Here is a 17,151-nt window from a genome sequence, read left to right as displayed (position 1 = left end):
TGCCTGGCAATTAAACCATAATTCTTTTTATTGTTTGCTTGTTTCTTTATTGATACATAATAATTGTACACATGTATGGGGTACAATGTGATGTTTTGATACATGAATATATCATATAATAATCAAATCATTAAAAATTTTGTAAAATAAACATCTCAGCTGGAAAAAACCCATAGTTGTCTCCTCCATTTGCCCGTACTCTTCTAAGACTATTTTTCCTTTTTATTTGAATATCGAACACTGCTGCCCTTCCCCTCACTTTCAACTGAGATTCTTGTTCTGATTTTACTGAGAAGAAAACTTACACAAGGCCATACTACCACCCCAACCACCTTCTTGTGTTTAGACTTACACGGTCAACCTTCTCTCCTGCTGCCAAGGATGAGCTGTCCTTACTCCTCTACTAGATCCCGCTGTCTCATAGTTCTTCAAGCTCAGTCTTTCAGCAATTCTTCCTTCTCTCCTGCAACTTCAATTTTTTCACCTATACTTTCCGTTCCCCCTTTCTACTTTATTTTTATTGATAGCAGTTATCGCCATCTAATAGACTATATATTTTACTGATTTGATTATTGTTTGTTCCCCCTTCCCCAACCATCCCCAAATTGAGTTTCTCAAGGACAGGGATATTTTTATATTTTATTCACTGATCTATCGCAGTGCCTAAAATAATGCCTAGCACAAAACAGGTGTTCAGTAAGTGCTTGTTGAATGACTGACTAAAGCGAGGAAACAATACTTTGTGTACTCCTTTACTACTTGTAAGGTATTTTTATATTCATTCCTTCATTTGATCGCGATCACTCTGTAACTGTGAAATAAATGGTATTAGTATTCCACATTATAAAAGTAGTAACTGAATTTTAGAGAGTTCCATAACTAATATGCTGCAAAACTAGCATTAGACTCTCTGTCTTCTGCCCCGTAATTTATTGTAGTTGCTGTCATTCACTCAGTTGCCAATTTTTTATTGAGTATTTGCTCTGTACCATGCGCTGTGCTATGTGTTTGGGAGATAGAGATGACTAAGGTGTAGTCTTTATTGTCAAGGGACCCAGAGTCTGATAAAGCTCACCAGACACTCAGGTGCTAGGATGAAAGTGTGAATGGGAGAAGAATAGGTAAAGCAGTAGAAACACATGGAAAAGAGGTGCCAATTCTCCCTGGTGGAATCAAGAAAAACTTACAGGTTACCTTTATGTTGCATCATGAAAATTAATGACAGATTTACCAGGTAGGCAGACAGCAGAAGAAAATTCTAGGCACAGGCATAAGTGAGAGTAAATACATCATGATTCTGCTCATTTTGCTAACAGTGACTTTAAAAATAATAGACTAATGAATTAAATCCCTTTGGTTTGGCAGAGTATAAAATACTTTTAAAGGATGGTAAGGAAAAAGACTAACTGTAATGAATGGGTTAGGAATTATATTAGAAAAATGTTCTTATGGGGATATAAATAATACTCGTTTAAAAAAAATCAAAAACTTCTATTTGAATTAACAGGTGGATAGGTTTTTGAGAAAGTAGCCCAAGCAGAAGGTATAAAGCCTGCTGATCTCTGAGGGTGTATTGATTTGAGTACAAATGAGAATCAATTTGCTATTAATTTGTCAAAATCTAGCTTTAGCTAGGAGGATGTAGTTCTGATTGTTTTAAGGCTCCACTGCACAAATGGCTGCACATCTCATCCTGAAACCCCATGGGTGGAAATATCCACTTCCAGATGCATCAGATGTTTAACTCTTTCTTAACAAAGAACTTTTTTTGTATTTAACCCCTGATGATAAATGCTTGCACGTGCTTTGGTGGTATGGTTAGAGTTGGCAGAAGGAGAGAAAGGTAGAAAAAATCCTGGGCAAGAGAATAGAAAAAGGGGATGAAAACATCAAGAAAATTAATAATTTGAGGTTTTAGAGGATAACACAAATATACTAAAATTTCAATGTATGGATAATTCAAAACTGAGTAATTTTCGCAATATTTCTTTTTTAAATTTAATGTTTATTTTTAATCAAATAATACATACTCATGTTTGTTTTGTTTTGCTTTTTAGTTTCAATAAGCGCATTTAGAAAAACAGCATTTAGAAAATTTGCCTTGACCCTCCTCCCTCCTGATTCTGGCTCTCTGGAGGCAATCACTGTCAACTCTTTAAACTGTTTCTTTTATTTTCTTCCATATTTCTAAATAATATACTTATATTGTTGTCTCTATTTTTTAATCTCAGACATATTTTATTGACTCTTACTCTGAAAGAGGAGTAATTAATCCACTTATCACCACACCCTCCGTTTCCATACAGCTATGTTCTTTTCCATTTCCCAAATATAGTTGTTCTGCAATTTGGGGTTAAGTCAATATTGCAGTTATTTACATTATTGGGACTCTGAGAGGACCTTTTATGTCTGTGTTCAAGGTAGTCATTTGTATACACTTACAACAATATTTGTTGCAGTTATCACAGTTATTTACATTATTGAGACGCTGAGAAGGCATTTTTTGTGTGTGTTCAAGATAGTCATTTGTATACACTTACAACAATATTTGTGTTTACTTTGGATTTCAAACATGATTCAATTTCTTAGTGTTAACAGTTTTTAAATGTGTTACTCTAAGTTTTTAACTTCAGCTTACAAATTTTATTTTTCTATCCGTAATCTATTAGTATTGACAGTTACGTGTAAAGGGACCTTATATTAATGTTTGGTCTCATTTACAAACTTAATTTATTAAAATTCTGTAAATAACTTTAAACTTTGTTTTCTACTTAATATTTTTAAAGTATTTTATTTTGCTGACTAATCAAGCCAAGAACTTAAGCATTCATAATAAATTCAGCAAAGTAAACTTGTAACTATGGTGATTCTCCTTTTACCTTAAACATCCCAACATGATTGATATAGTTTCAAAAATTCTCTCATAATTTCCAACAAGACAAAACCAAATACTCCAGAATGTTAGGACTAATCTGTTGAATTCACTAATCAGTTAGCTTGCCAAATTCTTAAATATTTAATTACAACAAAGATATTCAAGAATTCATTATGGGATATATTTAATGTATTATTTTATATTTTATCTATTATTTCATACTTTAAAGACTGTTACACTAAGGAAATAATTACCTCTTTCTGAAGCAATTGGGATTCTCACCTCAGTAGATGGTGCTGGCCCAGGCCAAAGTGTAGAATTATATTTTTTATAGGTAAAGCCTTAAAAAAAGTTATTACTCATTACTTAATGTTCAAGTTTGATTTGAGTCTGAATCCCTCCAGCTCTATAATCCAAAGGTCAAGTTATTTCATCTTTGATTGGATTATTTCATTGATCAAATTCTGAATTCTTTTAATATTTTTCAAGTTTGATAGGATCCAGACAGCTACAGATATGAATAGCATTCAATTTTATTTTGTATACTTCTCATGTCACAATGCCATTGTACATGTCATTGTCTTGACTAAATATTACTCTACCAGAGCAGCCACATGATGTTCTTCCATTATTACATTTCCTATCTTAAACATCTTATATTTCATTGTTTTTTATTTGCTCTGTTTTTTTTCTCCTACTACAATTTATGGATTCTCAGCCATGCTCTCTTCGTCATTTTCTTCATGTTAACATACCTGAAATCCTAACTCCATAAACAAGAGTTTAGAAATGCCTTGATCAGTTTATTTTGTTTCTATATCCTCTTTATATACAGCCAGTGTGATATAAATCTATGTCTATAAAAGTCTGAATTTCAATAATTATAAAATAAAACATCAGTCATGTTTAATTGGTAAACCATCTTTTTTCTTAGTAGTACATAAAATGAGGGTACATTTTAGAATCTGATCACTTAGATTTCGAGGAAACACCTGTCGGCTTGCTTTTTAAAGTTCCCTGAAAGAGGTAGAAGTCATTTCTACATTTGCGCCGTCATATCCTATCAAGGCATTTCTATGACCCTGTTGCAGTTTTACCTGGCTATTCCCCACATCTGCTGCTCAGCTGTTAGAAAACTTCTATCCGCCATTATTCCTGGAACTGCCTTCTCTCTCCTGTCTTGAATTCTCTATCTCCAGGATCTCATGTCTTCTTCTTCTTTTATTTTCTCATTTGGAAAAGCTCATCATTGAGATCTTGAATTTCTGAAAAATGTTTTAATCTAGCTTCATAATCGATATTACTGTTTTGATAATTTCCTCATCTGTATTCTCCATATAATAAATTTTTATTTATTTTTTCAGAAACATTTGTCATTTAGATATTGCCCATCCTATGTTGATTCTCTTTTTTTCTTATCTTTCTTCCCATATTTTTTCTTTGTCTTTATTTTCTCTTTTCATAATGATTTTCTCAAATATATCTTCCAAACCTTCAATTGAATCTTTAATTTCTGGTATTCCATGTTTAATTTCCAGTAGTTCTTTCCTGTTTTTCAAATATTTTCAAAAGATTTAATTCTTTTTAAATTATCTTATCTCTTGTACCATGGCAAATTTATTTTCATAGAAGTTTTATTTTTTTATCTGTATTGTTCCTGTTTCTTCCAAGTTCCATTTTATGTTTGTTTGTTTTGCTTTTTTCACATTAGATACCTCCTTCAAATATCTGGTGGTCCTTGGTTCTCTATTCAGGTTTAAGAGTGAGGTACTTTGAATTTGATTGGAAGCTCTGTACACTTTGATAGGATTTGTTAACTGGCAGCTCCATACTTAGATGGATCACCAGGTGTGAATGTAGCCCTTCTGTGGGGACCCTCAAAGGTCAGGATCCTGAGTGAGCCAATTTGCTAAGACAGAAATCCTTCAACCTCTGTTGGGTTATAAGCCCATATCAGTGATCAATGAGCTGAATGGGGAAAGGAACTGGGGAGAGAGCTCCATTAAACTCCCTGTTTCATGATTGCACCTTGCCTCACTCCAGCCCTGCCTCTGGGTCTATGTCCAGAATCTCTCTGCAGCCTTTCCTGTCCAAAAAGGAGGGCTCTGTCTTTAGCCTAAATTCTGGGTTGGGAGTGGGGTGGGGTAATATATTGCTTGAAGTTACGGGTACAGTCCTGATTTTTCTAATGGGGTATCTACATACAGGAGAAAGGTATAAAAGGTATACCTCAGTTGGTGAATGGACATTTGAAAGACAAATTTAACCTACAGAAAAGCAAGATCAAGTCATGTGTATCTTGTTTCGTTTCCTCTTTTATTCACCCAACAAGTATTTATTTAGTATTTACTTTGCATCTGCAATAGACAACGCAAATACTATGGTCATCAAGAAACTAGTCACAGTTCCTATTGTCATGTGCTTAGAAACAAACTAAGCAAAGAACATTAAAGAAATCATTACATAATCAGTTAATGAATTACACTTGCATTAAGTGCTTTGGAGTAAAAGACAGTGCTGTGAGAGGATACAAAAAGGGAGAATAACGAGTTCTGATGCACGTGTGTGTGTGTGTGACTAAGAACTAAACAAAGTTGGGGAGTGGAGGTGACATGTGGAAGGGGAGATATCCCAGGTAGACGGAATAGGATGATTACAGACTCTGCAGTCCAAAGGCTGGATGCAAGTGGGCTTGTTTAGGAATGGAAAGGACACCTGCGTGGCTGGAGGACAGTGAGCCAATAGGAGAGAAGTGCAAGAGGAGAGGGCGAGATGAGTGGGGCAGCATACTCAGGTCCCACAAAGCCATACCAAAGATTTAAGGAGGGACTCCATCCGGTCTGGGTTTTGTTTTTGTTTTTTTTTTTTTTAAAGATTACTCTTCTTACTGATGGAAAATTCATTGAAGGGAGAACATTTAACTGCTGTGTGGGTGTAAAATTATGTAATCATTCTGATAAACGATTTGGCAAAATATATCCAGAACCTTTAAAAATTCATAGCCCTTGGTCTGTTCTACAATTCTATCTAGAAAGGTAAAAAAGAAAAAGATAAAATTTTAAATACATACATAATAAAGTTATTTATAAAAAATAATAATTAGAAACAACTCAAAACTAAGATTAGTACAGCAACAACTACACATATTGACTATTCACTGTCAATCTAGCTATTTATGCATATATTAACTTTTAAATTTCCTAACATTTTTATGAGACAGATAATATTAATATTTCTATCTAACAGAGAGGGCAACTGAGGGGTTAAGCACCTTTTCCAAGGTCACAGGAAAGTGGCGAGTGAGAGTCTTGTGATTCCAATCTAGGTCACATGAATCCAGATCCTGTGTTCTTGACCACCACATGAAATTACTGACTGGCAACCAGGTGAGCAGCTACAGATCAGAGGATGGAATATTCTACAAACATTGAAATTCAATTCTCAAACAAAATTGTAAGACTTTGACAAAATGTTTATAAGGCAATAATGAATAAAACTATATCAAGACATAAAAGTGGCTATGTATGCTCGTGATTTTGTAAAATAAAGGTACATACGTGTGTGGTGGGGTTATTAATCTTTATTAGACTGTAATTCTTTTCAGTCTTTCTTTTCTATCTAGATCATAGAATTCTCTCATTCGTACTCCAAGGAGCCTTTTTCCAAGCCTATTTCACACTGTAGGCATGGATCACCCACTTCAGAAACAGCTCTAACAACTGTAAATCTCAAAGACAGAAGTTGCAAGCTACTGATGTGCTGCATAAAAATACTCACAGGCTTGCTTGAGGAGCAGCTTTTTCTACTCCCTGAAAGATGTGTAACTGTGGAAGAGAGAGAAGAAGGCTGAGAGAACAAGCAGATGGGAGGAAGGAACTGAGATACCTCAATCCTTGGGGAAGAAAACAGAACCTTCCTTTGCAAGTACCAGGGAAGTATAGATGGTGACACAATGCGAAGAGTCCTCTTGTTGCTGGTCAGAGAGTTTTACCAACTACCAGCTTAGTGCCCCAGATCATCTGCCTCCATCCAACTGGTATCTGACAGGCAGTTCACTAACTGATCATTCTGGAAATAGGTAGGGAAATCAGATGTCCAGTGAGGAGATGATGGCTGCAGGAGAATTTGGGTGGATACAGCAACTAATATACCTCTTCTGTTACAGAGGCATAGCAACAAAGGAGAGGAAATACAGCAACATGTCAACCGTGCTCATTTAGGTTGTGATTATAGGTGATTTTTATTTCCTTCTTAGAACTGAATTGTATTTTCAAAGTATTCTATGATGTATGACATATATAATCAGAAGATGGTTGAAATAAAGAACATCTTCATTGGAATATGTGCCTGATATACGGCAACCCCGTTTTCATGCTGGGTTTGGCCAAGAGAGCACCTGCAGCTGTGCCAAGAGTTCTCTTTGAAAGTCTATCTGGGTTCAGCCCAATTAATAAATAAACTCAAAGGCCCAGGGTTCTTCATTGTAACGCACAGGCATAGTGATTTTAGCTTGATCATCCAAAGGCATAGTCCAGAAAGAGAACAGTCTGAAGACTACTAGCTTCAAGACAGGATGAAATAAAAAATGTTTGTCTATGTTGTACTCTGCACTGCTGGAATAATTTTTGGTCCACAGTCTCCTCTGAGTGACTTCCTCCAGAGAAGTTATCTCAATTGCACTTATACTTATTTGTATGACTAATGCCTGCCTACTTCAGTAAACTATAAACTCCACGGGAGTAGAATCTCCAATATTTTATTTCTTATCATTGAAAATCCAATCCAGAGGCTATATTTGTGTATATATATTTGCATAGATACTGCTCAATAAACATTTTATTCATTTGATTGAAAGAAAACCATTTATAAGAAAAGAACGGTTTTCCTCAAGGTATTTTTAGATCAGCAAAGGTCAAAATAGGCCTTGAAACTTCTGACTTGTGATTACGTTCCATGCAGAGATGCTACAAGGCAGGACACTAATTAATTCTCCGTGTTATAGGCCAAGGAAGCTTCCTGTGGCACTTGCCGCCTAAAAATAGTCTTAAAAGATGAAAAGAAGTTAGCCAATTAAAGTGGCGTGAATTTCAGGGTGTTTAAAGCCTTATAGGGAGATTGAGATGTGGAGGCCGATCATGGAAAAAATATGACCATGATGTGGCAGTAGCACACACAAGCTTTATTGGTGACACTTGGACAGGTTTGGATGCAGGGGAAGTCCCTTCCAGCAGGAGTGTGTTCTCAGGCAAAGGCATAGAGGTTGCTACTCAGAAGAGAAGGGCAGAGAAACTCCCAGGAGACAGTGAGAGGAGAGAGTGTGAAAGGAGATTTACGTGTTTGGTGACGTCAGCTCAGCAGCGCAGTGAGGAATTTTTGGGTCAGAGATCTCTGAAGGTCAGCAGCAGGTAGGGATCTTCATGCCCCAGGCCTTCTCTTGTTTATCTCCAGCAAATGTGAGGTGAGGTTTGGGGTGGGTAAGGGTCAGGCAGGCTCACAGCAGCTAAAAAATGTGCTTGTTTAGGCTATTTAAAAAAATAATTGGATATACAATCTCCTCTGAGTGCCTGCCTACAGAATAGTTCCCCTTTAACCTGGGAGGAACAGTTCAAGACCTCCAGTGGATGCCTGAAACTGGTTAGGGCCAAACCTCATATATACTATGTTTTCACTGTGTGTACATACCTACAATGTTTAACGGAGGACTTATCACACACTGTGGTCATAACTTTTCAGTTTGAAGTGTGACAGCAAAATGAATATGAATTTCTTTTTCCATCTTCACAATTTCACAGAGAGATTTGTTCTTACTGTAGGTCTTAGCAGTCTCAGTATACAATTTTTTTTCCTTTCCTTAGTAAGTTGTGAACTTTCACCTTTTCACTTAAAGGAAACACTTTATGGTTTCTCTTTGGCATATCTGATTTACCAGCACCACTACTGCTTCTCTCTGGGAACATTATTAAATAAAATAAGAGGTACTTGAACACAAGCACTGTGATACCACCAGGGTCAATCTGATAACCCAGACGGCTACTCAGTGATTCACGGGCAGGGAACGTACACAGTGTGGATCTAATGGACACAGGGATGGCTCATGTCCTGGGCGAGACAGAGCATGGAGCTAGATTTCATCATGCTACTCAGAAGAGTCAGTAATTTAACACTTGTGAGTTATTTATTTCTGGAGTTTTTCATTCAATATTTCCAGACTTTGTTGACTAAGGGTAGCTGAAACCACAGAAAGCAAAATGGCAGATAAGAAGGAAATGACTGTACAAAAATTTGAGTTTGGTATGGAGTGGGCTTTGAGCTAACAGAACTCCACCTGCTGTGAAGAAGTAAACAATTTAGAGACCAATACACCAAGGTCATCTTTGAGTCATCTCTACGGGAAGTATGGTGGGCTTGGGGGAGATGACCAGTTGGCGCTACTAGAAGAAATGGGGTAGTTGTAGCAGAGTGGACAGGATTCTGTGTGGAGGAGCCTTGTGTGCCATTCTGAGAGTCTGAACTCCAGGCCACAAGCAATATAGGAGCCATTAAGAATGTAATAGTTCCCAGCCATCTACACTTTTTACAAAGGTCCTCATGTGACTTCAATAGTTGAAAATTAGTTGAAAAATGCTGTTCTAGAGCCTTGCTGTCAAAATGTAGTTCAGGGACCAGCAGGATTCACACTCCCTGGGAGCTTAAGATAAATGTACAATATCAGGTCCTACTCTAGCCCTGCATTTTAACCAAATACCAGGTGATTCCTGGCTACATTATACTGGCCTAGATTAAATGACCAAAGGTTTACCTCTACACTTCAAATATAGAATTATTCAGAAGAAGTTCTCTCTTAATAACTTTTAGTTTCTTCAAAGTTATATATAAATGATATGTAAGTGGTAGAATAGCTTTACAGGCTTGTGATTAAAAACGACAGTATCCCACCTGTTCCCCCATTCTGGCTCTGCAAAGGCAATCTTTGGTGGGGTACTTATTTTGTACTCATAGATACTATTTTTATATTTGTCATTACTGTTTTTAATATTGAGCATATTTCTACTAAGTTTTCACTATAAAAGATGAGTATTTAGCACTCTTTCCCCTCTACTTCCCACCCCATATAATCAAAATTCTCCCTTAGCTGTCCTAATTTGATTTATAATTTTTGTTTAAATCCATATTCAATGTTTACATTGATATGACTATGAAAAATCCTATTTACACCTGTAGTTAGAGATTTAATTTTTTTCTTTTACTTTACTTTTTAAACCCCTTAAGTTTTCTTTCTTGATGAATGATTATTCATTCATCTACTATCCCCTGTCATAAGTATAAAATTTCTCAAACAAATCAGGTATCATTAATTAATTAACAACTTCTCCTCCTCCCCCTTGTCCCTTTTTTCTTTACTGTCCTCCTCCTCTTTCTTGTTTGTCATCTGACGTGTTCCAAAAGGAGCTGGGTGCTCCCTGGGCCTCTTCCACAGCTCCCATCCTGAAGAATCCTCAACAATTGCCTTGGGCCACTCTACCATTCTCTCTTACATTGGATTCATTCTTTGAATCCCATGTCTTCCTTCTCTCTGCTTATGCCATCCTTTTGGTGGACCATGCCATTCTATAGATGTTTGAGAAATGAATGTTTGCAATCTCATGTCCTTGTTTACCCTAACGTTTTATTAGCTGATTAAGAATTTTAGGTTAGAAATTACTATTTTTCCCTCAAAATTTGAAGACATTTCCCTACTGTCTTCTTACTTCCATTATTATTGAGAAATCTGATAGATTTTTATTATTGATCCTTCATATAGAACCAGCTCTCTTCTACTCCCTTCCCCCGTTTTTAGAATCTTCTCTTTACACTCGCTCAGATCCTGCAATTGCACTGTCATGTGCTTTACTGTGGCTCTATTTTCATCTGTATTATTGGACACTTGGTGGACCCAGTATTATTTACCTAGGTCTGCTGTAAAAAAGTACCACAAACTGAGTGGCTTAAAGAACAGAAATTTACTGTCTTCAAGCCCTAGAGGCTGTAAGATTGAGATTACATTTGACAGTTGCTTCTGAGAACTGTGAGGAAGAATCTATTCCATGCCTCTTTCCTAACTTCTGGAGGTTTGCTGGCAATGTTGGGCATTCCTTGGCATGTCGATGCTTCACCCCATCTCTGCCTGCATCTCCATGTGGCCTTCTCACTGTGTGCCTCTAGGGCTGTGTTCAAATTTCTCCTTTTTGAAATGACACCAACAGTCATATTGGACTGGTGAGGATTAATGACCTCATATTTTGTTGATTATATCTGGAAAGTTGATAGTTCCAAACAAGATTATATTTTGAATTACTGGGAGTTAGGACTTCAGTGCACTTTTACACATAATAGCACCTTTGAATTAGAAATTTAATTATTTAATACTGAGAATTTCTTTGAATTGACTCTATGAAAATTTTCCTGTTTTTTGTTTATTGTGTTCTCTCTGGAACATTTGCTATTTTGATCATAGAACTTGTGAAGCAAACTTTTAGGTGTATTAACTTATTTCTTCCTTTTCATCTCTTTCTCTTAAAACATTTACCTTTCAATATTTTAATTTAATGTTTTATATTTCCTATCGTCTACAAACCCACAATACCCCACCCACGCACTATCTAGGTCTATGTGTATATCTAAGGACTCTTCTATATTCTCTTACTATGTTAGTTTTTATACCATTGTGCTTTTGTTTCGAGATCATATTATATTGCCTTTTCCGTCTAATGGCATTAGTGATATTATTTGATGTTTTCTTCACCCGCCATTGTTTACTCACTTCCTTTTTGTTTTGTGTCTGTTTGGGTATCTGTTTTTGTAAATGAGAAGTGGAGCATAACTAGCTGAACTGACGCACTTTGTGTGCATTTAGGGCTTGCCAGTTAGTGCACTTTAATCTTGGATGGTTTGGATGGGTGCAGTGGGACCATTTTTTTCCCATGAACCTCTAAGGACTGTGTATTTATACTCTGCGGCAAATTATTCAGATTTCCTATGTTGAAGGCAAAGGCCTAGAGGCCTAAATTCTGGGCATCCGATGAAGAAAGGAAGATAAGGTTTAATATTTTACTTATTTTCTCTGTTTTAAATCCTTTAGTCCCAGACGGTTAAGGCACTCTAAATCACAGGATGAGATAGGAAGTCAGCACATAATACAGGTCATAAAGACCTTGCTGATAAAACAGTTTACAGTAAAGGAGCCAGCCAAAACCCACCCAAACCAAAATCACGATGAGAGTGACCTCTTGTCGTCCTCACTTCTACACTCCTACCAGCCCCATGACAGTTTACAAATGTCATGGTGATGTCAGGAAGTTACCCTATATGGTCTAAAAAGGGGAGGCATGAATAATCCATCCCTTGCTTAGCATATAACCAAGAAATAACCATATAAATGGGCAACCAGCAATCCTTGGAGCTGTTCTGTCTACTTTCTTAATAAACTTAGTAAACTCTGTCTACTTTCTTAATAAACTTACTTTCACTTGAAAAAAAAATAAAAATAAATTCTTCAGTCCTCGTCTGTACCTGGTGTTTCCTTGCGGTAATGAGTTTCCAGAAATGGCCCTGCCCCATAATGAACCCACATCTCCTGGTGGTCACGTTTTTGTGTGCTCCACTCATCTTAAATCTGTGCTGGCCTTGTGAGTGTCTTCTGACCACTATAATATGGCAGAAGTGATGGTGCATGACTTCCAACTCCATGACGTAGACTCTTTGTAGCTTCCACCTGGATCTCTTGGAATGCTTGCTTTAGAAGAAGCCAACCTCCCTGGAAGAGTTTCAGTTTCTCCGAGACTGCCAAGCTATGATGGGCCAAACCAGCCATATGGAGAGTCAGTGTGAAGAGAGTAGCACCTGGTCAGTCTCTAGCTGTTCCAGCCATCCCAGCTGAGGTTCCAGGCATGTGAGCAAAGAACTCATTTTGGACATCCAAATCATTCAAGTCTTCGGAGATTCCAGGCCAGGCAACAGACATCTGACTGGAACTATGTTAGAGAGACCCAGTGAGATGTGCTCAATTGAGTTCTATCATCTCATAGAACCATGAGGTATAATGGTAGATGGTTATACCTATGTTTGGGGGAATGATTTGTTACACAGCAATAGATTAGATAAACATCTCTGGTCCGCAAGATCTTTGTTTCTTTCCTTTCCAAAGAATAAACCTCCAATTTTTTGTTGGGGTAGTCTCCTAGCTTGCAGAGCAAGAATGGGGGCCTAAGGGTCCAACTGCTCCTTTAAATGGCATGTAAACAATCCCCTGCTTTTCAGCCATATCGCTACCTCCAAAGCCATCAGCTTCTGAACTGTTTGGATGTTCCGTAGTTAAATTCTATTGCTGCACAACTGCTACCAATGAAGCTCAGAATTCATCTCAAGTTTTCTGAGCAGTTATTCCAACCCATCTGCTTGCCAGCTTCCAGAATTCTGTTTCAGTTAATTCCTCTGCTGTTAATTTTGTCTTAGTGGTTTTATAGTTTTTAAGGGATTAATTTATTTTGTATCTTTAACCAGACATCTCTAGAAACCATTTTCTTAAAGGACCTTACTCAGAATAGAACATTGTAAACAAAATAAATAGTGCTTTCAAGTAGATTAAAACTAATTACTTACAAATAGGTAAGTCTGAAGGCCCACTTTATAAAATTTGAGACATCAGTTCCAGCCACTAAAGTTCCCTAAATAACTAGCTTGGGGGCCCCTTTTATAAGTGCATATTACAAAAAACAATACACAGGCAGGCAAAGGATGTTCTTAAAAGCACTCTTGCCAGGGATTCTGTATAAATATTGCTTAGACTTACAAGATTTCAAAAGGATGCAATATGGATCCTCTTTCTCTCAAGCCTCCCTCTTCCCCAGGCACTGTCCTGCTACAGTGCAGTTCTGTAATCCACATGTACTTGAAGTTCTTTGCAAAAATAATTTGCCAGATGACAGCTTATTATGGAAGTATTTTTTCTGTCATAAGCAACAAAAATAACAATTCCCAACTTCTTTCAAGATGAGTCACGTTTTTTGAGACCATAGCCAAGTATTCTTAAATTTTAAAAATATCTTATTTTGCTTATAGAAAGCAATGTGGCTGTCCACAGATGGTTCAAAAGAGCAAGGAAACTTGGGGGGAGTTATGAAGGACAGAATTAGGGAGCAAATGATTTAAGCAACACCAACTTACTCGAATTTCACTTTGATTTTTATGTCTGAAAATATAGCTTCAGTTTATGAAAGCCTTTAATATGATTTAATAAAAGACCCTCAGACAAGCCTTTTCTTCTAAATGCGGTGTAACATGGTTATCATGAAGCCTTAATTTCAAGTTAATTATCATAATATGCTAGTAGGTTTCATAAAACCCTTTAGAATCCCTTGGGAATGAAAGCATTACATTCTGCTGCCCCCTGGCAGACGTTTTGTTTACTGAATGTTGTGAGCTGCCCTAAGAAATATGAAAACAGGATAGAGGCAGCCCTATTTTTCTCTACAGAAGATAAAATATTTTTTCAGTGTTTGTTGTTTGATGAACAAATATTTGCATTGGGATGAAATTTGTTTGAATTAGAGGGTTGCTGAAGCAGAACGAGCCTGTCTGAGTTCCTGGCCTCAATTTCTCTGTAAGTGGGAATAGTTAACATTAAATGAAATGTTAAAAGCAGATAAATGTTATAAATAAACAATCAGAGAGAAATGCTACAGTCACTGTTCTAGGTGCATTGTCAGGAACTCAAGCTATCAATCACAAAGCTAAATACAGTGAAGTTGACATCTCTGTACATTCTCAAAGGTCCAGGATAATGAGCACCTTGCAACTACAAGCATCAATTGTGCACACCTGCTAGAGAGGAAGAGGAAAAACGTTGAGCCGGTGGAGAGGAGTATAAACATCATCCCTTCCATCACTTTGCCTATGTTAAATTTCTGTTAGAGCATTTACAAAATCACTTGTCTTCTGAGAACCCTCCCCATGAGAATGAAGAAGTCCTGTAGATACTTCACAAAATGAGGGCAAAATAAAATATAAAACTATTGATATTTTGTTTCCACTTGCTGTTGCTAAGAGTAAAAGAAGCAATGAACTACATTCATGGCGACACGATGGAGATTTTTTTTAATTGCCTAGGAGTTTTTTAACTGACATGTTTGTGGGGAATATTTGATGAAGAAGTCAAGTGGGAGATAACCTGATTTTGACGGCATCTCGCCCGTGTCAGAATGGTTCTGGAGCTGGGAAAGTGAGGTAGAGTGGAAGTGGATCAGATTTCAACAGCAACCAGTGACTGTTGTTATCTTCTGTGGCCCGCCAGGATTTTAATTGTTTTCCAAATAGAATAGAGTAGTTTTGATGCAGTACAGGAGAGCCCCAAAATTGGGACTTAGCCCAGGAAAGAATTCCAGGGCAGGTCAGTGATGTGCGACAGCAACTTTTATTAAAGCGGCAGTGTACAGCAGCAGCAGAGATACCGTTCTTTGTGAAACAGGGCTACCCCGTAGGCAGTGTACCCATTCTTCACTCATATTTATAACCACTTTAATTACATGCAAATTAAGGGGTTATTCCAAAATTTCTAGAGAAGGGGTGGTAACTTCTGGGTCTTTGCCATGGAAAGGAGCAGTAACTTCCAGGTGTTGCCATGGCAATAGTAAACTGACATGGCATTGGTGTTATGAGATCTTTGGGGTGTTGCTTTCCTGGCCAGAAACCTCTGTGGCCAGTGGTGCCTTTGGCCGAGTTCTTGTCCTACATCCAGGAAGAATGAGATATGCAGAAAAGTGGAAGGTGAACAAGAAAGATAGGAGCTTTATTGAGTGTTACAATAGCTCAGAGGAGACCTGCAGTGGGTAGCTGCTCTCTGTAGGCAGATCATCATCCCATCAAGTGTTCAGCTGTCAGCAGAGAGAAGGTCCTGGAGAGGGTAGCTCCTCTCTGCAACTTGTCTTCTCGATGTCTGCAGCTTTCAGCAGAGAGGAGGCCCTGGAGAGTGTGACTCCTCCTCTCTGCCAGCAGCTCATTCCAGGGCCTCTGCAGCTGGTCCTCCCATCCTCTGCTCTGCTCTGGCTGAACCCAGGGCTTTTATGGGCCTCAAAGAGGGGAAGTGTATGCTTATTGGTCCATGGGCAGCCATGAGCGGGCCCAGGATAAAGCATCATGAGCTCCCCTTGCAGGGTGCAGGACTGCCAGCCCACCCCCCAGGCTTCAGGCCTGCCCTGGCCTGGAGATGGGGTTTCACTGGAGACCTGCCCCCTTCCACCCAGGAGGCTGTCTGCCTCCTGTGGCCATCTATGGTGCCCAGGCTGCTGGCACCAAGGATCACTTGCAGGCCAGTGCCCAGCCACCCTCAACCTCACGTCAGCTTCCCCTTCCAGAGGGGGCCCCAAAGTCAGGAGGGGGCAGAGGCAGCAAGGGGCTGGCATGTCAGCACTGCCCTGAGCAGGTGCACACCTGGCTGGGCTGTGACAGTACCCAGGTTTGGTCCCAACCCCCAAGATTGGAGCAGGTTCCAGGAGCTGGGAGAAACCAGGCAGTGAGAACAGGGATCTTAGGGCCTGCATGGGCAAAGGGGGCCTTCCCAGGTCCCCCAAGAGTGCAGGGATGCCTGGGTCTGCAGCCCTGGTTTGGGTGGCTGCAACTGCACCCTGGAGGCAGGGCTTCTGCCCTCTCTGTTGGGTGGGAGGCCCAGATCCACAGCCACAATTTGGGCAGCTGCAGCCCTGCCCAGGAGGGCAGGGCTCCTGCCTACTCCCAATTTCCAAGAGCACAGGGGTGCCCAGGTCTTGGCTATTTGGGGTCTTTTTTGGTTCCATATGAATTTTAAAATAGTTTTTTTTCTAATTCTGTGATGAATGTCAATATAATGGGAATAGCACTGAATCTATAAATTACTTTGGGCCGAGTGGCCATTTTCACAACATTGAGTCTTCCTATCCATGAGCATGAAATGTCTCTCCATTTGTTTGTGTTCTCTCTGATTTATTTTAGCAGTGGTTTGTAGTTCTGGAAGGGGTCCTTAACTTCCCTTGTTAGCTGTATTACTAAGTATTTTATTATTTCTGTGGCAATTGTGGATGGGAATTCATTCATGGCTCTCTGCTTGCCTGTTGTTGGTGTATGCAAAAATGATAGTGATTTTTGCGCATTGATTTTGTATACTGAGACTTTACTGAAGTTGTTTATCAGCTTAAGAAACTTTTGGGCTGAAACTATGGGGTTTTCTAGATAGAGGATATTGTCATCTGCAAACAAGGATAGTTTGA

Source organism: Papio anubis, chromosome 19 (assembly GCF_008728515.1).
Source record: "Papio anubis isolate 15944 chromosome 19, Panubis1.0, whole genome shotgun sequence".
NCBI lineage: Eukaryota > Metazoa > Chordata > Mammalia > Primates > Cercopithecidae > Papio > Papio anubis.
This window is presented reverse-complemented; position numbering follows the sequence as displayed.